Raw genomic sequence first — 22362 nt, forward strand, 5'->3', positions numbered from 1 at the left:
CCATCAGACACTCAGCATCCCCACTTTGAAGACCCTCTAAGGATTCTGACTACTGTACAGTCCCCACGTCTCCCTGATCAGAGTCAAAACCTAAAGAAAAACTCAACTCCATCTCAGCACTTCTAGAGGAGTCATCACATAGGACAATAGAATGTTGGCAAACTTTCTTTGGTTTCTTAAATGCCTTCTCTGTACCCTAATTCTGGTCCCCATGTGTGTCCTCAACACTACATTTTTTGTGCAACCACAAAATAAAATATCTGCCACTGCAAATTTACTTTTCTTTGCTTTGACCTTATCTGTCTCCAGATGTTTTCACTTCCTACTTACTTTACCACATCTTTTTTTACTGCCCCTCCTCCTGCTGACCAAAACTTCTCATCTTGATTTGTTAAACCTATTGCTTGCACCAAATCTTCAAGCTTCCTTTCCATTTTATCATCTAATTCTGATGAAAACCTATTCAATATAATAGTAATTTTCTCCTCCAGAGAAATCTCCATATTTCTTGCAGCATTAGTCTCAGGCATATTAAGAGACCTACCATTAAGAAAATAATCTGATCAGTTACTCAAAGTGCATAAAGAGACCTACTCTCCACAATCTAATCTGATTAATTGCCCAAAAGTGCCTCACAATTTATCCTTATGATTGTGTAAAACAAAGCAACCAACTCTAAATACCACTAAAAAGTCTACTAACCTAATTATACTTTTACACAGCCAAATACAAGTAAACAGGTAAAACCTGTCTGTCAAAACCTAACTTCAGTTGTACCGCAATCCTAAACTGCCTAGAAAGAACACCACAACAGATGAAACTGTTATAACGACATTATTTTTTCCCAATCTGTTAAAATTCCAAACCATACATATCAAATGTACGGTTCCCAATTTCCTAAAATTGACGCCTGCCTAATGCAGTACGTGCACAGCAGGCAGACAACAGCGCTTAGCCCGACTTCATTCTCAATGACAGTGACGCCAATTCCTCTGAAAACACAACATTGTAAACATTAGTGCAAAGAATTCTCATGCACCAAAACACCTGCACGGCCCTCAAGCGGGGTAAATCCCTATAATTACTTAAAATCTACCACAAATAGATCACAAAACTGCTAATCCAATGTCTCCAACAGACTTCCGTGTGTGCAGCCAAAAGCAGCTACCTCCCGCAGCTCTCACACACTGTTAACATGCTCGAGCAACTTCAAATAACTGAGTCGCAAGAGATCTAACGGACTCTCCTACAAGGTAAATAACAAAAATAAACCTTTTTAAATAACTAACTAGTTACTAGACTAAAAAACCTGTAATCACTAACAAAATATTCAATATACAAAATGTTGGCGCTAACCCTGAACAGTACATAGGGGCCCATTGTAACCAATTGTGTGTCCCCTTTTAGAGCCTGCTCTGAGCAAAAAGGTAATTGTGAGAGAACAAACATAAAGGGGTCACAAGGCTGCACTAGAAGCCTTAGTACCCTGTGGTTTGTACTGAAAGTTACCCTGCTACTACTGCACATTGTCCACAAGTAAAGTAGCCATTGTTTGCACTCAAAGTTCAAAGTGTAAAACTAGGCTGAAAAGATTTCCCCACGAATCATAGGGTAGAGCAAATAAAGATGCTGGGATGCAGATTGCAGTTTAGGTACTTCCCGGTTTAAAGAGAACAAAAGTGAGACAAATAGCTTCAAAGTATCCAGCAGAATTGTAAGAGAAAGCAATAGCTACCGCAGTTTCACAGCTTCCATTTAGGGACTGGCATGTTTCTTTTTCATGTCTAACGATACACACCTTTAGCTGCCAGCCAAATCTCGTGTATGTAACCTACACTAGTGCACGTAGAGGCTTGTGTGAGTCCTGCTGAGCCTTGGTTTACTTGTGAAGGCCACCATCCTCTGTTAGTTACCAGACTGAGGCCCAATTTTAAGAGGGCATAGCGCCTCCTTGCACCACATTAACGTCATTTTTTATGTCGCTAATGTGGCTCAACGATGCTAAATTCACCATGCCATACTTACAAAGTGGTGCAATGCATGCATTGTGCCACTTGGTAACCGCTTGCGCTACATTATGCCTGCACCAGGCATAATGTATGCAAGGGGGACGTTCCCCCGTTAGGGGGACCACAAAAATGGCACAGTGAAAACTCTAAGATTCCACTGCGCCATTTTTAGCGGCTATTTGTGACGGCTGCACAGGGTAGGTGCTAAAAGGGGGCACACCATTATATATAATGGGCCCCAGTGTACCTTGCAGGATTAGCACCAAAATGTTTGGCGCTCATCCTGCAATCTATTACAACAATGTCAAAACTTTGATGCTATCGTCCCTAACCTGCACCATGGTGCGCCGTATATTTAATGGCGCACACAGGGTGGCATTAGGGGGGCGCTGATGGGTGGAAGAAAAGTGGTGCTGAATATAATGCAGCACCACTTTTCTTAAATTTGGGCCGGGGTGTCAATCATATTTTGTCTCTGTCTAGAGAATTTCCCACTCACAGTATGCCGTACTTTAATTTATATTGACTGTATTCTCTGATGTGACTCAATGGGTTCTATTTTTTGTCTTCTGGATTTATACTTTAGTTAGAACAGATCTGCCAACATATATACTGCCATGTGTTCATGTGATATCAGCCCTGCTCCCAGCGAGGAGCTGATATCACAAGGTAAGAAATAACGTAAGCTAGAAACACCGGCGCATAGTGTGTTTCAATCGTGTTTCTAAGTGCTGGGCACAATGGATGCCCGTGTTTGCTTTGGCAGCCTTCGCAGGACATCAGCTGCAGCTTCAGAACCTTTTGTTTTTGTTTTGTTTTTTGGGGGAAGGGATGCTCAGCACAATGTCTCACCCCCTTCTCTATAGCACTGCACCTCGAACCTCGTGACAGTGATGGACTCAAAGCCCAGCCCACTCCTGAGACCACCCCATTTTAAGCCCCGCCCATTCACACTGTGAGATTTATCTGAAAGTTGGTAGACCTGCTAGAGATAGATTATGGTAGAGTGACCGGATTTGAGAAGCAACAACCAGGACAGGTCAGACATAGAAGTAATACTAAGGACCTTAGTCCTACCTTTCCCGTTTTTTCCACAGCCTTCTCATATGTATATAGACACTCATTTACAAGGTTTTATATAACTCTAGCAACAACTAGACCTCCATCCTGAGACCCCCTCATCCCTTCAGATGGTGGCATGCAGCTGTCCTCTACCTACATTGTTTGACTTTAGTGAAAACCAGAGCACACATTTCAATTCTTCTTTGCAGGATGACTCGAAGTTTGTCCCAAAAACTGGGTCATTTCCTACTTGACACAACTTTCTTCAAACGTTTCTTGACTGGAAAGTGCATCTAATCCCCTCACATCTGCTCTGTCAGCATCCTCCACTCTGGGACAGGCTTCCCCGCTCCCTGTGCCAACCTCCTATTTCCTCCATGTCAGAAGAATATACCCTGTCAGCTCCTTAAATCACACTGTCAGGCTCCCACACATTTTGAGCAGTTTGTGCAATGTTTGCACCAAGCTACGTGATACATGCATGGCGCAAACCACTAAGTCATAATTCAGAAGCCACGTAGAGCCACTTTGTGTGGTTTTGAATTGCCTTTTACATATGGAGAAAGGCAAGACAGGGCAACTCCTGCGTTCAATAACTCTGAGCAAAGGAGGCATTCCATTGGCATTGCACAGGTGTTCCCACGAAACTTCCATGTTTTTTTACGCATTTCCAGATTTACCAAACCTGGTACAGCTGGCACAGCTGGCATTGTGCCAAAAAGATATTCCTTCTTACTTGAGACATAATCTTTATTTCTCCCCGTTTTTCCCTCTTTCTTCGTGTGCTGCGTTCTGCAGCACACATAGAAAGATGAATAACCTTTAAGATTGTTTTTGTGCAGGAAGGTGTCCCTTCTATCTTGCTCACAATGCAGGCATCCTTGAACCATGGTGCAAGGGGGCCTGCGTTGGCGCTAGGCTAGCAAAATGGTGCCAGTGCAGGGGAAAGGACAGGAATGCAACATATTGGATAAATGTGGAGCATGCCTACCCTTTTCCTGCGGGAGGAGCGCCACATAACTAGGTCCTTGACACGAGGCTCTGATGTGCAAAAGTGGGGAAGCAGATGTACCCTTCTTCTTTGTTTGATAGTAAAATATGTGTGATAGCCTGTGTAAAGTCGCACTTTTCGTGTTCACGTGTGTTACTTGAGTACAAAAAGTGCGCCAACTATGGCAGGCCTTTGATTTCTGTTTCTGGAGTTTTTTTTTTTTTAAAGTAGAAACACAAGTTGGACGCAAAAGCTATGCGAAGGGCAGGCCTGTCACCAGACGTTATCTGAGAATATGCACGTTGTCAGCTCTTTTCCCACTCAACGATCTGGGTTGTGCAGATAAGTGTGTTTGTGAACCAGCGGTAGCCAGGGCGACATGTGCCCCAGTACAAGCAAGAAAAATGGATCTTTTATTGTTAAAAAAAGCTAGAATTTGAGTGCAGTGGGCCAATCAAACCCTTGGTCACCGCTGCCACTGCACCTGCTGCACTATTGATGTGTGCACCCCTACAACATCGCCTCTTACTTTCCACTGTGTGGGAGTTCACCTCATTTGCACTGCGTTTTCCCGACCAGCCATTTGAAAATTCAGTCGGAATGTGTAGAACAGGCCTCCTACAATCCCATTTTTGTGGAAAATCCGTGAAAGGTGATCTAGATGTATACCTAAATATAGACAGACCTTTGACCACCTGCCTGTTTGCATGTAGAGTTTCAGAATGTTTCTATTTGTAAGTTTGACTAATGCACAGGGAAAGTTTGTAAATCGCTTCCGTTTGTGTCTGCACATCGCTCAGGACGCAGTTGTGGGTGAAATATTCAGTACACCCACGGTTTTGGCAGATGTGCCAGGACTTTATCTTCTGCTCCATGGATGGACGCAGTTTTGCCTCCAAGTTTTCTTTCTGGAGGCATCCACCCTTCCTCAGCCCTGACAACTCACACGTGCCACGGTTGCCACAGTGTGACACACATCGGCTCCCCTCACACGGTCTCCTGGTGAGGAACCAATATCACACAATAGCAGGGAAAACGAGCTGAAAACCACTGTAAACAGATTTCAGCTCCTCTTCAGAGGCTTTTAACTGCCAATGTTCATTAATGGACGTGAAAACACCCCCGGACATGGCAGCAGCCTCAGCAATATTGTCTTGTTTTGTTAGGGGGGGGCAGGGTATGGGCAAAAACGCCTCTTAGGTGCTTCTTGGCATGAAGCCACGCCCATTCCAAAGCCAAGCCCCTCCTCACACTGTGGGTGGTTTTTGGGTACTTGGCAGGTCTGCTTCCTCCCTGATCCTCTTGTGGATCAGCATGTTACTCACTGTAAAGTGCTTCAATGCCTCGCCAGGGATAGTAAGCACTATAAAAATGCAATTATAAAAGGCCCACAGCATCTTTTGTGGTCCATTTGGATGTCATGGAGGGCAATGCACCCACGTTATATCAGTGATGAGTGGTCAACCCTCAGGACTGGACACAGGCTGAGAGATGAAAAAGTTGTTAAACTTTTTTATTTGGGTAGCAGCAGCACTGCAGTCTGTCGAGTAGGGCACTGGATGTAGCTCACTCATGGTACTGACGGAATAGGGAGACTGTGCATTTATTAGGCAGCACCCCCTGCCAGATCATGCGATGTGAGCTGTCCAATGATGTTCTCTTGTTCTCTCTCTGAGCCTCTTACTTTGAGAGACTCAATTTCCTACGCGTTTTATGCTTTCCCACTCCTACTTTGTGGCAAAAAAACTCATGTTCTCATGTATTTATAAAATTCATTGACATTGGAGGGTTGGTGAAAACCAGGCCTGGGGAAATTAATGTAATTCCCTTTGCAGAAATACATAGAATGGCCAATTAAATATGCAAAATTATGCATTATTACACAAAATAATGTACCCCGTTTTGAGCTGTCTTGTAGTATGTAATACACCTTGCATTCATGCTGAACACAAAGATGCATTTTGGGCTAAATACATAGCAGAAAATCACATGTGGCATGAACAATCACAAGAATGATCGTCAATCAGAGCCCTCTTCATCTACCGTTTGATGGGAACTGACCAGTAAAGGTTACTGAAACATTCGTTAGCGTCACCAGATAGTCTCAGAAACTGACTACACATCATTCAAGCGAGAATGCCAAGCACTGATTTGAAGCTAGAGCTTATAGAAGTCATCCTTGTCTCCAAAGCCTGCCAAGAAGCTCAAATCCAAAACTGGTTTGATAACCAGACCGATTCTCCTCCACACTCAGGCCAAATGCAAAACCACCTTTGCTTCATGGTTGACTTCGTCCAAAGTTCACATCACAAACCAAGTACAGACGGACAAGTAAATACTGAATCTCAGGGGTATGTATTAATGTTTTTCAACCGAATTACAGTCACAAAACATTAATAATTTACCACCTCCTCAAAGGAGGGATAAACCATTCATAAACAGACCCCTTTCTCCTTTGTGAATGCTGAGAACATATTTTATACGAGGAAGCAATGGTCCAATGCACCATTTCTTTCACTGAAGTCCATGGCAAACTATAACTAGGACATTCTCTGATTTAACAACACAGCCAGACAATCTGTAATTCAGAAAGTTCATTAAACTTATCTTTTTTTACAATCATTTCTTACCCATCGCCAAAAAATTACTAGTGCTGCAAAGCTCTCAGGTATGGTATCCTTCAATAAATAAAGGAATACAAATAAAGAAGATTAACTCATTGATACCAGGTACTAATTAGAAAAAGCAAAAACAAAGCAAAAACAAAGCAAAAACAACAAGTCTGGCTGAACATGCACACCAATCAATCAATCAATCAATCAGGGTGCTTGTAGAGTGTGAGCTTTACACCCTGAGGGGTCTCCAGGCACTGGGGGGGAGGGGTTGCTGCTGGTCTCGTTTGGCTGTTGCTGGCAATCAAAGATCCAGGTTTTGAGCTGCTTTCTGAAGTCCATCAGGAAAGGCGCGATGTGCAGAGGAAGGGGGAGGTTGTTACAGGATCTGTCAGTGAGGTGGGAGAAGGAGCGCCCTTCTTAGTGCATGTGGCGGATGTGGGGAATGTGGGCCTGGGCGAGGGAGGTGGAGCGGAGGTCTCTGGTAGGTTGGTGTAAAAAGAGGTGGTTGTTGATGTAGGCAGGCCCGGCATTGTGTAGGGCTTTTACGCATGCGTGAGAAGCTTGACGCGTCATCTCTGCTGGATGGGGAACCAGTGGTGGGACCCGAGGTGAAGGGTGATGCTGGTTCTTCTGGGGAGGTTGAGAACAAGTCTTGCTGCTGCGTTCTAGATGGTTTAGAGGCGGCTCATAATCTTTTTAGTGGTTCCAGCGTATAACGTGTTTCCGTAGTCGAGTTGACTGGAGATGAGGACCTGGGTGACCCTTTTTCTGGTGGAGGTGGGGATCCTCCTGAAAATCTTAAGGAGCATGTGGAGATGTGTAAGGAGGAGACCGCTTGATCTGTTTCTCCATGGCCTTTTGGGTATCCAGGATGATTCCGAGGTTGTGTGCGTAGTTGGTAGGAGGGGGGGGACTGAGGGCAGAGGGCCACCATGTGTCATTCCATTGGAGTGTTTGTTCCAGAAGATGAGGATCTCCGTTTTGTCAGAGTTTAGCTTAAGGCAGTTGGTCCTCAGCCAGGAGGCAATGTCAGTCATAGTGTTCTTGAAGTTGGATCAAGCGGTCCTGTTTGAGAGGGAGAGGATGAGCTGGATATTGTCGGTGCAGGAAAGGATGCTGATTCAGTGGGTGCGTGTGATGTGTGCCAGTGGAGTCATGTAGATATTGAAGAGGGTGGGGCTGAAGGAGGAGCCCTGGGGGAAGCCACATATGTTGTCTTTTGGTACAGAGACATAGGGAGGGAGGAGGGTACTCGGAGTTCAGTTGGAGAGGAAGGAGGCAATCCAGCTGAGTGCGTTGTTTTGGATGCTGATGTTGTGGAGTCTGGAGATGAGAGTGTGGTGTTAGATGGGATCAAAGGCTGCAGATAAGTTGAGGAGGATGACCGCTGCTGTGGCTCCTTGGTTGAGGAGGTGTCTGATGTCGTCTGTGGCTGCGATCAGCCGGATTGGGATGGGTTGAGCAGTTTGTTGACTTCGAGGTGGTCTGGGAGCTGACGGTTGATGGCCTTTTCCTTGGTGGGGAAGGGGAGGAGCAAGATGGGGCAGTAGCTCTTGAGTTCGCTGGGGTCTGCTGAAGGTTTGTGGCTGTGGAGATAGAGGTGTTGAGGAGTTCTGGATGGGCGATTCTGATGGTTTCTCCTCCTAGGTTGTAGATACGGTGCAGGCAGGGGTCTGCAGGGTGATCCGGACAGAATGGAAGCCATGATTTAGAGGGTGACCTCAGTAGAAAGCTGCTTCCATTCGGTCATCCTTTGAAGAGGGGGAGTGGTTGGATGGGGTGCAGGGTTGGTCGAGGACAGTGGGTTGGGGGTCGAAATTGCTATAGATGTCTGTGATCTTGTGGTGAAAGTAGCCCAATAGCATGTCACAGAGGGCATATGAGGGGTAAATAGTGTTCTCAGTGGTGGCGGGCAGAATAATTCTCTGCAAATGCTGAAGAGTTCTCAGGCGTGATTGGTGCTTCCCTCCAGGTGGGTGGTGAGCGCTTCTTTCTTGGTCTTTCTGAGTTGGTGGTGGACGGTCTTGAAGGCGTTGAGGTTGGCGGTGGTCGTGTTGGATCACCAGTGTCTCTCTAGTCCTTTGCATCTACTTTGAGGGTCTGAAGTTCTGATTTAAACTATTTGGTTTGTTTGGGGGGCTTGCTACTGGTGGTTGTTTTTTGTTGGGCAATGGTATCAGCTGCTGAGGAGATCCAATTGGAGAAGTTTTGCATGCAACGTTTGAGGGTGTCCGTGGGGACTGGTCTGTATTCTTTGAGGGTGGTGATCCAGGGAGTTTCTGTGAAATGGCTGCAGTTGCAGCAGGGGAGTGGGGGGAATTTTCTTCCCGGCTTCCAGTCGTCCCTCGATGGTGAAGTGGACGATGTTGTGGAGAAAATGGGGTCTAGTGTGGGTCCTGTGCTGTGCGCGGGTATAGTGACCAGTTTAGAGAGTCCTATGATGTTCATGTTGTCGAGGAGTGAGGTGGAGTTGGTGTCATTCGGGTCTTCTAGGTGGTGGTTCAACTTCCCCAGGAAGATGAAGTGGCTGGAATTCATAGCTGGGGGGAGCTGAAGTCTGGGATGGAGTTGCAGAAGCTGTGTCTGGGGGCAGGGGTCTGTAGGTGATGGTTCCTTTGATGGTGGTTTTGGCATTGTGTTTGATCTGGAAGTTGAGGTGGTCCATGATCAGTGTAGTTTTGTCTTCTGTGGAGGTGCAGTGGATGAAGTCCATGTGGATGATGGTGATGCCCCTGTTGGGGCTATGAAGGGGCTATGACCCTATGCAGCAGTCGAGAGCTGGAAGGCCATCACACAAGGCTACTGAATTGCTGATGAATAGTGTAAGGTTAGCTCAGCGGTTTAAACCTATTCACTGTTATAAACAGAAAGCACAAACATGGCTGTATTTAGAGATAGGAAACCTTGGTTAATGTCTAATGTACCACATTAAGGTAAGATACGCAGGTGCATTTAGAACGTAAATGGACTCACTAATTGATGCAATACAGGTATGAATACAGGTATGAATGCAATTAGATATTTTAATTTGTATTATGCATCTCTTCAGTTGTGTATTGTTCAATGCATGCAGTTTTAGGGTGGAGAGATACGGTCTACGACCTCTCCAGCACTATAATGTGATTCAACAGTTAACCACTATTAAGAATGTCTTCCTGGAGACAAAACCTACAATAAAACGTTACTCCACCTCCCTCAAAGTAAAATTAAAAAATATAGAGTTTGTTCGTAATTGAGGGATGCTTGGACCGTTTCCTACGAATACATTTTTGTCCTTTTTATAATTGAAATTTTCTTTAAAAAAACTAACATAGTGTGCATTTATTTAATAAATAGTATCCAGTACAGAATATGCAATATATTGTGTTACGCTATATTCAAGAATGATGCATAAAACATTGAATAAAAGTAGCTGTACTAAAGTAATATGCTATAGTGCTCCTTGCAGGTGTGATGGCAATACCACAAGGTCACACATCATTAGGAAACACAGATACCGTGGAGTGCGATTTACCTCAGTGGTCACCTGCATCTCCGATGCAGGTTCAGATAAATAGAATGTTAATGGCTGACAAGTGACATGCACCAAACATTTTGGTCACATTTGGTAGACCCATTCAAGAAATGTCCCCCAAACACTCCTGGCATCAGGTTGTCCAACATACAAAGTTCCAGTCACTGTTGTTATTCCAAATTTTCTTTATTCAATAGATTGTACACCCGCTCCAGCCAACATGTTTTGTCATTTCTGACTTCATTAGGACTGTAAAACCTTGTACCTAAAATTGCCACCACTATTTTAAATACCATCCAAATCCCCTGCACCAAGTGGTAGATCTGTCTTGTCCCCCAGACTGCCAATGTACATTGTAGTACCTCACTTTGAGGAAATATCTGAAGAGAAAGGGAAAACAGACAAGTATATTAAAGATCTATTTTAGTTTTGTATGTTTCTGCTTGAGTTAGAGATAGGTCATTCATTCACCAGCAGTTGGTATAAAGCAAAAATGCTTCAAGAGGTTCTAAGAAGTGTTTGTGATAAAAGAATATAGAGACATCTTGAATGCAAAATAATAGGTTAACTGATAGACAATTCCACCCTTGTGTTAGCCCTTCTCCCAGTAGTTCTGTGTCCCAGAAGATGGAGGCTGTCAGGGTAAGGGAGTAGGATCAGCTCTCCAAGGTGAGGTCATTCAAGGAGCACATATGGAATCGTGAGACATACTAGAAAGTGCCAGCATCCTCAGCATCACAAAGATGCCCTTATGAAATGTGGGTCTGCGCCACAGACTTATGGCAGAAGGTGAATACAGTATCTTTTTGCCTCTTTCTTTACACTCATATCTTTGGAAAGAACCATTTGTTTACCAGGAATATGAAATACAGAAATCTCATGAGTGTATCCTACTTATGGGAACATCTTTCTCCAGCAACTGCATCTTTTCATCTGTATTATGTGTCAATACCACTGCAAAACACTGTGGGGCTTATTTTCAAGCAGCCTGCACCACTGATGTGCCACTTTTTGCGACGCATTGGGTCGCAGCCTGCAGTCCCATCTACAAGGCCATGCAACGTGACTTTGTGTGCCTTTTCATGGCCTTGCAGAAATGAAGTAAGGCAATGAAGCGCAAGTCACTGCGTAGCCTTACTTTGCGTCAAAGAGGCAGTCCATGGGTGTTGCAGTGGGCGTTCCCACGCAACACCCCTGGATTTTGATGCATTCCCAGATTTACAAGATTTGGTATACCTGGGAATGTGTCAAAAGCCTATGCCTCCCAGGGGAGGTGTAACAGAGGCACAACGAGGAGAAATATCCTTATTTCTCCTAATTTTGTTCACTGCCAATCACTCTATCGCACATACTCAGGTCTCTACATACACATAAGTACACTATGCCCACTGTATTGTGATACATAGACATACTGCATGCATACCCTTGCTAGCACGCCTGGTCCTTAATAAGTAAACTTATAAGGGGACGCGTATAGGTCGATGAACCTTTTGATTCGCATGGAGTATCCTAGCTACTGAGTGACCAATGTTTCAGAAATCAATAACCATTAAAAAACATTAATTAACAGTTAATAAACATTACACTAGGACGTTACAGTCATAAATAACCACAACTCAATATACGTTTTAGCAATTTTATTTCCCTATCGGTTACAATGCTAAATCATGAGATTAATTCAACCTTTATTCAAATCAAATCAAGATTAATTCATTAGTGGCAACCAATAACATAATCTAATCAGAATTTGAGACAAAATACATTCTAATGCATCAGCATAAGACAGCATGTGAATCAAAGGTGAATACGTCAACATGAGTAGCAGAGGTCAGCAAATCAGTCCGTCAACCATTTGTCACTGTAAATGTCAACGTTCTAGATTAGGAACCTCATCTACCCCAGATTAGCATTGGCATGTGGAACTTCATGCGAAAACAGTTTAGAACATGAATTTGGAAACACATTTAGCTAAAAGGAAAACTATTAATTAGCACAGTTGGTACCTAGAAAGGAAAGGCACAAAAGTAATTCAGTCACATTGTTATAGCTACCTATCCATGGTATGGATCAGCAACAAAGTCAGTCTTCTTCTTCAGGTCATCAATCGATCAGCATCGCATAAACCTCTCCTTTTAGAGAGGATGAGCCCAATAACAGAATCTCTAATCTCTTCGCATCAATTTCGGAACGCGGTCTACCTCAGGCATCTGCCCCTAACATCTGAACTCTCCCCTTCCCCTTCTATCACGTCATTTTATCAAAGTCACCCAGACTATCCCCCAATTCCTACTTGGTCAATTAATCACCAGTTACGACTCTACCCAATAGTCTTAATTCTCCAAATCTATGAATTCTAATATTACACAATTCTCAGGATGTTGATTGGTTCACTGTACGATGTTCTCATCATCCGGCTCGTCAGGTATCGAAAATGTTGTATCTTCTTCTCCAGTCAGTGTCTCCATTGTTAAGTCCTGGGAAAGTACACTCTGAATGCTTTACACATACCTCGATACAAAATTGATTCCATCATCTCCTGTTCGTTGGTTCACGCATAGGATTTTAGCTGAGCAGATTTTATTAAACAATAAGCAGTTCATGGTCAGTTCATCACATCAGCATTTCTACATTGAACGTTTAATATTCAGCTTCTGCACCAGGCCTGGAAGAAAACTAGGCCCAGACAATTGCTAAGTTAAGGCACATAATTAATAAAACATAGGAGATATCTTTCAAAATGTCACGTTACTACATCCTTTTTATTATATTTCATCATTTACGTAAACGCTAGTCTTTTCTTTATTATTTTCGTCAATCTTGGCGGCCTCTCCCCGTGGTCAAAATTTCAAACGTGCACATTATTTTTTTACGTTATACATTTTTCTACTCATTTTATTACATGTGCATTCATTAATAATTTCTAATTAATACATTTGCTCTAACACCCTCTTACATCCAAGAGCACTGTAAAAGTGTAGAAGGTAATATTCCACCATTTTACAGTCTTTTATATTGGTCCTGAAAAATTAGGCTACTTGTGTCATTTCAAACTGATGAGGCACCTCTAAATTTTGATGCATCGCTGAAGTTGCATCAGTTGTGAGGCCAACTTCAGCGATGTGCTACTTTTTGGGCTGAATCATTATGGCAAAGTTCGCACAGATGCGTCCGAATTCTGATGCACCTTGAGTCCTTGCACCATGGTGCCCAGTATTGTAAATATAGTGCATCCATGGTGTTGTAACGGATTCATGCGCATCGTAACTAATTTTGACACATCGCTGCTGCAACGCAGCGATGCATCATTTCTTGTAAATATGCCCCATAGTAATAGGAAATCACCTCAAGTGATTGTTTTGTGCAGGAAGGTTTTCCTTCCTGCACAAAACAATCATTCTTACAATGGACTTTGGTTCAAGGGTGCTTGCATTCACACATGGCAGCCAATTGTGTGCCAGCGCGGGGGGGAAATCCAACAATGCGCTCTCCACGTCTTATGTTTTTTTCCACAGGTCATCGCAGGAAGAATCCTTGCAGCGCTGCCCTGTGCTAAAACCTTGTAAATGAGGCCCTGTCACAGTCCAATAGTAGGACAGTATACATAGAGGGTTGCATGTTTTGTGTATGCACAATATTTTACTTGCTTCGCCTGTTATTGCTGCTCTATTGCACTTCTTCCTTTTGTTTCAGGTTTGCCCTTTAAACTTATCCCTACACACACGTGTCTCTATAAACCCTGCCCTTGCCTCCCGGGTGTTGTGTTTTATTTTTAACAGAACACAACATTCATTAGTCACTTTTGTTTTATATTTTGAAGCCACACTGAATGGCAATTGTGTCTCTAGTTTCCTTGAGGATTGTGTTTTATTTTTAACAGAACACAACAATCATTAGACACTTCTGTTTTATAGATTGATGCCACGTTGAATGGCATTTGTGTCTCTAGTTTCCCTGCGAGTTGTATTTTATTTTTAACAGAACACAACCATCATTAGTCACTTCTGTTTTATAGATTGATGCCATGTTGGATGGCATTTGTGCCTCTAGTTTCCTTGAGAGTTGTGTTTTATTTTTAACAGAACACAACAAACATTAGTCACTTTTGTTGTATACATTGATGCCACGTTGAATGGCCTTTGTGTCTCTTGTTTCTCTTGCTTAAACACGTCGATCCCATCTTGCTGCGAAGATGACAATGTCCAGGTGTGTGGGTTCGTTGACATTTTTATTCCTGTCTTGAGTGATGGAACATATTTTGTTTTGCATTATTTTTTGATCCACTGATCACCTCTTTGGATTTTTCCCTCCTCGTTTGCTTTTCAAAATGTTTAAAGAGATTTCCCAGAAATAACTTGAGTGGGAAAAACATGAAAGGAAAGTGAAACAGAAATTTGCGGGCAATAGAACTCATTTCCGGGCTAAATGGTGTTGCTCGTTCCGGCTAGGACGGGCTGCTTGGATCAATGGCCCATGCAGTGGGAAGCCTCGAAGGTCATGAGGATGTCAATGTTAATAAAACTATCAGGGATGTCTTATCCTAGCTAAATGTTATACACCCTAAATAAGAAGTATGCAAATATATATTTTTTTTGTACTTTCAGACCGTCCAAGGAAATGTTTATGACTTTTGGAAGGTTGCAGTTTTTCGCTTTGTCACCTTTGTGAGAAATGTAGAACTTCCGTGACAATTTCTCTTTCCTATTTCCATTCTTAACAGCAACGAAATGGTTCTGAATGAGATATCATTCACAGAAAGCAGCCGTAAGTGTTCTGCAAAAGGGAAGCTTGCAGAGAAAACAATCTTCAAAAACATTTCAGCTTGGGTAAGGTATGATGATTATTGTGAAACTGATCCCATTGTGGAGCAAACATGATCTTCTAATGACCAAAAAAGAAATGCAGGATAGAATAAAATCCGGAAAAAACACGAGGTAATAGAAGTGGAAAAATATGGAAAACGGGGACTTTCGCTAATAGAAATACATCTCTCACCCAGGATTATAGGTCATTGTTGATTTTTCTTAAAGAGTACATACCAACACCTGTTTACTTGAAATAGTTGCCTCCTTATCTGCCATCAGGTGAGAGAAGTAGACGTTTTCTTTGCAATTTTACCTTTTTTTGTGCACCATACATTGCTCAGGAGAAGAACATAAGGGGTCAGATTAATAAACAAGCATTTGCAATGCAATGGCTCTCTCTTTTGCTCGAGCTAGAGCTATTAGCGTTGTAAACTCGTAACTGGACGTTTTTTGCCACATAAACTGAAAATGAAAAGTGAAACAGTTTCACATAACTAACCAGACTTTTCTAGCCACATAAACCGAAAATGAAAAGTAAAACAGTTTCACATAAGCGAGCTGATGGCCGCCATGAGCACAAAGCAGACACACAATAGGAAACAGAAGTTTGCTCGCAGTGAAACGTATCAGCAAAAGTGCAATTATCCATGTAACTGGCAAAAATGCAATTATCCATGTAACAGGGTCAATGTCATTCAAAGCGCTCAACTACTGCCCAGTGAGATCGTGCTGCGTACAAATTAAAGAGAAAAAGTAGTCCAGAAACCATACCGAAAACATGGAGCCTCATATGTTTTTAGTAGTTGGCCGGTGCGCTCGAGGCGGGCTAAACACCGGTAAACGCATGACGTATGCATGCCTTTCACCAATTAAATCAAGCAAATTTTAAAAGGCAAGGTGACGAACCAACCAAATTGATGGGCGTGACATGGGTGTGGTTAAAGGCCCACAAATAGATTACACCAGGGTCAAAGCGCTTTGTGCTAGACCCTAAGAGGCAAAAGTACGCATGAAGAGATATACATCTCTGAACATTGCCAGTAATATGCCTAGAAAGCTGTGCAAGGAGTAGGTTTCCAGGCATACTTTTGGGAATGTCATGTGACACATTCCCTCCTATTCCTGATGTAGAATTGTGAATGGGGAAACTGGACTCCCTCTGCTTGAGCACACTTTTTCTTTGGGGAAAACATTTTTCCACATCGAGGAAGCTCTTCCTCTACATCACTGGCATGGATGTCAATTCACCAAAAAGCCAGGGGTAGAAGAAGAGACATCACACACCATATAATCTTTACTTTCACTTACAAACACACATGCTTACACAAATATACATTCTATTAAACACACTCTCTTTTACATAAACACACTCTTACTCGCAAGCACACACACAACATACACTTAAAAGTGTTTTTAACTTACCTCAGCTACCAAGGAGGGCCATATTGCAGCTAATTGTACTCCATTTTTAATTACACTTATAATATATTATTTAATATTACTATGAGTGTGATTAAAAAAACAGATTGATAGCAAGGAAGTGGAGCCCCAAGCAATGGCCATAAGGAGGAGCTTCCCCTGTGTTCTTGGCACTGATTTTGCCACCTCTGAGGCCAGGGGTCGCAAGGGGCAAGGAGGGGGTCTCAGTTGCGACCCCTGGCAGCCCCTAAATGACTTCCTTGAACACCAACAAATGTGGGGGTGATCAGTTCCTCTTCCCATTTTCAAAGGGGCATTATTGCAAATCGTGGATGGGTGCAGCAGTGAGAGCGGAGGTTGTGAATACCCACAAATGCATATGTTCTTTTGACGTTGCCAAGCTTCCAAGGCAAACATGCCGTTTTCTCCCCAATTTCTGAGACCTGCATGGTATTTACAACTACGGGTTTCTCCACACTCATGGCAAAGAAATCTGCAGCAGGGAGTGCATTTTGTGACTGCCAGGAATCCTTTTGTGAATTCTTGTAAGGCATAAACAAGGAATTTTTGGAAAGGAAAATACATTAATAGCCGGAATTACTTTTGTGACTGAGACTCATTGTTTTCTGTAGATCAATCAATCAATCAGTACATTTATAGAGCGTGCTACTCACCCGAGAGGGTCTCAAGGCGCTGGAGGGGGGCGGGGGAGTTACTGCTGCTCGAAAAGCCATGTCTTGAGGAGTTTCCTGAAGGTGAGATGGTCCTGGGTAGTTCTTAGGTGTGCGGGGAGGGAGTTCCATGCTTTGGCTGCCAGGTAGGTGAATGATCTTCCTCCGGTGGTGGTTCTGTGGATCTGTGGGACGGTGGCGATGGTGAGGCTGGCTGAGCGGAGCTGCCAGGTGGGCGTGTAGAACGAGAGGCGGCTGTTGAGGTATTCGGGGCCCATGTTGTGGAGTGCTTTGTGTGCATGGGTGAGGAGCCTGAAGGTGAACCTTTTGTTGACGGGGAGCCAGTGCTGGTGTTTCAGGTGGGCGGATATGTGGTCATGCGAGGGATGTCGAGGATGAGGCGTGCAGAGGTGTTCTGTATGCGTTGTAGACATTTCTGAAGCTTTGCGGTGGTGACTGCGTATGGGGTGTTTCCGTAGTCTAGTCGGCTTGTGACGAGGGCATGGGTAACTGTCTTTCTGGTTTCGGCGGGGATCCATCGGAAGATTTTTCAGAGCATGCATAGGGTGTTGAAGCATGATGACGAGACGGCGTTGACTTGCTTGATCATTGTGAGGAGAATCCGAGGTTGCGTGCGTGATCTGAGGGGGTTGGTGTGGTGCCCAGCGCCGTGGGCCACCAGAAGTCGTCCCAGGCGGATGGGGATTGTCCGAGGATGAGGACCTCCATCTTGTCTGAGTTCAGTTTTAGGCGGCTGAGCTTCATCCATTCCGCGACGTCTTTCATTCCTTCCTGTAGGTTGGTTTTGGCGGTTGTTGGGTCTTTGGTAAGGTAGAGTATCAGCTGGGTGTCGTTGGCGTAGGAGATGATGTTGATGTTGTGTTTGCGTGTGATGGCGGCGAGGGGGCTCATGTAGATATTGAAGAGGGTTGGGCTGAGCGAGGATCCTTGGGGTACGCTGCAGATGATCTCGGTGGGTCTGAGCGGAAGGGAGGGAGGTGGTCTCTCTGGGTTCTGTCGGAGAGGAACGAGATGATCCAGTCTAGGGCCTGTCCTAGGATTCCAGTGGTGCGGATGCGGGTTATTAGGGTGCAATGGCACACAGTGTCGAAGGCAGCCGAGAGGTCCAGGAGGATGAGGGCGGTTGTTTCTCCGTTGCCCATCAGAGTCCTGATGTCGTCGGTGACTGCGATGAGGGCGGTTTCTGTGCTGTGGTTGGCACGGAATCCAGATAGGGATGGGTCGAGCGAGTTGTTAGCCTCGAGAAAAGTGGTCAGCTGCTTATTGACAGTCTTCTCGATGACCTTGGCCGAGAAGGGAAGAAGAGAGATGGGGCGGAAGCTCTTCAGGTCATTGGGGTCTGCCGTGGGTTTTTTCAGGAGGGCGTTGATTTCTGCATGTTTCCAGCTCTCGGGGAAGATGGCTGATGCGAACGAGTTGTTGATGATGTTCCGGAGATGGGGGGCGATGACGGAGTCGGCTTTGTTGAAGATGTGATGGGGGCAAGGGTCCAAGGGGGAGCCGGAGTGGATGGTGTTCATGATGCTTCTGGTCTCTTCTGAGCTGATAGGGGTCCAGGAGCTGAGTGTAGTGGTGGGGGCTGTTGGTTCGGTGGTAGGGGGCGGGGTCTGGGGTCCGAAGCTGTCATGTAGATCTGCGATCTTTCGGTGGAAGAACGTAGCGAGGGAGTTGCAGAGTTCTTGTGAGGGCGTGATGTTGTTGGAGCTGGCGCTGGGGTTGGAGAGCTCTTTGACGATGTTGAAGAGTTCCTTGCTGTTGTGGGTGTTGTTGTCTAGTCGTTTTTTGATTGATGTCCTTTTGGTGGAGCGGATCAGCTGGTGGTGTTCACGGGTGGCGATTGTGAGGGCTGTCATGTTTTCTGTGGTTCGTTCCCTGCGCCAGGTTTTTTCAAGGGTTCGGCAGGATTTCTTAGATTCTTTGAGGGCGTCTGTGAACCATGGGGGTTTCCTGATGCTGGTCCCGCCTGGGGGGATTTTAAGTGGTGCAAGGTTTTCGGCACAGTTGGTAATCCACTGTGTGAGGCTGTGGGCTGCTTTGTTGGCATCAGTGATGTTGGCTGGTGGGTTTTGGTTCAGTGTTGAGAGGAGCTGCTCTGTGGAGATTTTGCTCCAGCGTCTGCGGGGGATTTGTTGTGTGATATGGTGGTGAGTCTCCCGTTTGAAGGTGAAGTGGACGCATCTGTGGTCGGTCCAGTGTAGTCCGGAGGAGTGGCTGAAGGAGATGTAGTTGCTGGCGGAAAAGATGGGGTCGAGTGTGTGGCCAGCGGTGTGGGTGGGGGTGCTCACCAGTTGCTTGAGTCCGAGGTTGGTGAGGTTGTCGAGCAGGGTGGCGGTGTTGTTGTCGTTGTTTTTCTCCAGGTGGAAGTTCAGGTCCCCCAGGAGGATGTATTCTGGTGAGGCTAGGGCCTGTAGGCTGATGAAGTCTGCAATGGTTTCGCTGAATTGGGCACGTGGGCCCGGGGGTCTGTAGAAGAGTGTTCCTCTGAGGGTGGTTTTGGGTTCGGTGTGGATCTGGAAGTGTATGTGTTCGGCGGCGACGGGTGTGTCTTCGGTTGTGGTCGTGATGTTGATGGTGTTCCTGTAGATGATGGCGATTCCTCCTCCGGTTTGGTTGATGCGGTCCTTCCGGGCAATCTTGTAGCCATCGGGGATGGCTATGGCGATGTCTAGGGCCGAGGAGGCGTTCATCCAGGTTTCTGTGATGAAGGCGAAGTCTGGTGCTGTTGTGTCCAGGAGGTCCCATAGTTCGATGGCGTGTTTGTGGACGGAGCGTGTGTTGAGGAGGATGCACTTGAGGTGGTTGTTGTTGCTATGGTAGGTGGGTGGTCTGCAGGATCGGAGGAATGTGTATTTGCAGGCTTGACAGGTGAAGGGTCCATGGGTTTGTTTAGGGCTGGCTTGGTAGCAGGAGGCTGTTCGTCCGGTGTTGAGGGCGTTGAGGGAGGCGGCGTCGTATTTTAGTCGGGTGCTTTGAGGGCGGTGGGGGCCAGGGGTTCTGGCGCTGGGCGTGGTCCAGGCGCGGACGGGCGCAGACGGGCTTGCCTTTGGCGCGCCAGCGGCACAGCCGCGCAGCGGCTGCCATTAGAAGGAAGGGGGGAGGAGGGGTCAGCAGGGAGGCGGGAGGGAGGGACAGCAAATGGAAGCAGGGGGGGGCGCGACTGCATGGGTGCAGCGGCGGGAAAGAAGTGCAAAGAAAAATGAAATCAAGGGGGAGAGCGCCAAAAGGAGGAAAAACGCAAGAAAAACGTGGCAGGGGCCTGGGCAGGCGGTGCTGCAGCGGTGGGGAAGCGACCTACCCGAGGGTCAAGGGTCGCTGTCTCTGCCGCGCAGCGGTTGCCATAAGAAGGAAGGGGGGGAGGAGGGGTCAGCAGGGAGGCAGGAGGCCGGAGGGAGGGACAGCAAATGGGAGAAGGGGGGGTGGGGCCGCACAGGTGGCAGCGGCGGGAAAGAAGTGCATAGAAAAAAGAAGTCAAGGGGGAGAGCGCCAAAAGGAGGAAAAACGCAAGAAAAAAGTGGCAGGGGCCTCGGCAGGTGGAGCTGCAGCTGCGGGGAAGCGACCTACCAGAGGGTCAAGGGTCGCTGTTTCTGCCGCGCAGTGGAGCGACCCTTGACCCTCGGGTAGGTCGCTTCCCCGCCACTGCAGCTCCGCCTGCCCAGGCCCCTTCCACGTTTTTCTTGCGTTTTTCCTACTTTTGGCGCTCTCCCCTTTGATTTCACATAGATGATGTTTTATTCGCAGCCATTTTGTTTTAGAGGAGGATCTTTGATTGTGACGCAAATGGGGTTAAGTGAAAACAGTTGCAGTCTTAGGGAAGTTGTGAAGTTTTCCGTACAGCTTCCCAAATGTTGCTTAAAAACACTTTACAACTTCACTGACCCATTGTGGGCACGAGCAACATCCAAACACTCTAATGTGAACTAGTACCTATGAAAGTTCACTGGGCAAGGCAACTGGGTAAAGCAGACCAAGGCTGAAAATAACAGTCTATCTATACCCCCCACAACCCTGGTAAAGGAGAACGCTGGCATGAAGTTCACAACTTGGACAGCACTCATGTGAGTCACCCAGAACCCCACCCATAAGGGACGATAAGTGAGTACCGGTGAAGGTGGGAGTGATTGGGGGGGTGTTGTCATAAACAGGCTAGTACATTCTGTTGTCAGTGAGGTGTAGGAAGGAAGTCTGGAGACTTCCTATCCATTTGTTTAATTTCCTATCCATCCCACTAAAACACTCAAACCATTTATCCATTAATCCTTCATCCATACATGCACCAACCTGAGTAAAACACTCTAACAATTGACAAAAAGGAATAACCTTCAATTGTCTAGTTAGGCAATCTATTAGCAAATCACCAGATAGCGAGAAGTCAACATTCAACACAATCAGCACACACTGGCTCACTCAGGCGTGAGTACATTTTGCTGAGTGGATCTTTTGGGATTTATTTGTCTGATCTTCGATGCGCCATTCAAACCCAGGCTGCAAGCCCACATGAGAGGCCACGTTTCGCCCACCTGTCGGTCAGTCATTAAGCCCAGTAAGGCCAGCAGCCATTGCATAACCCACATTTGCTTTGAGAGCTAGTTGGTCTTCAAGCCAGGTCCCTGCAGACTAGCACTGCTGTGTCCAGTGTGTAAACACAAGGGGAGACAGGTTGCATGGGTCTGTGGTGATCAAGAGATAAACTACGATGAGAGAACAGAAAGGGGATGGGGACCTGTAGTAAAGCCTTCCTGAGCTGGAGCAGTGGGACACTAAGGGGGAGATTTACAAGCCCATAGCGCCGCCTTAACATAACCTTATTGTAATTTTTATGATGTTCAGGTGGCCTTTACCAAGCAGCAGATTTACAAAGTGGTGCAATGCATGCATCGTGCCACTTTGCAACCCCTTGCGCCATTTTATGCCTGCGTGAGGCATAATGTAAGCAAGGGGGATGTATCCCCCACAGGGAGGCCCAAAAAATGATGCAGCGAAATTTGCAAGATTTCACTGCAGCATTTTTTCTGCCATTTTTAGTGCCTGCTCAGGGCAGGCATTAAAGTAACACACCCATAATATCCTATAGGCCTCCCTGTACTTGGCTGCACTAGCTTCCAAATACTTGATGCTAGTGCAGCAAATCTCCACAAAAGCGTCAAATAATGTTGACGCCGGTGTGGTAACGACCGCCATGGTGCGCTGCATTGTAAATACGTTGCAACCATTGTGTCATTAGGTGGAGTAAGGAGAGAGTGATGCTCCTCTTTCTTGTA

Source organism: Pleurodeles waltl, chromosome 7, assembly GCF_031143425.1.
Source record: "Pleurodeles waltl isolate 20211129_DDA chromosome 7, aPleWal1.hap1.20221129, whole genome shotgun sequence".
Classification (NCBI taxonomy): Eukaryota; Metazoa; Chordata; class Amphibia; order Caudata; family Salamandridae; genus Pleurodeles; species Pleurodeles waltl.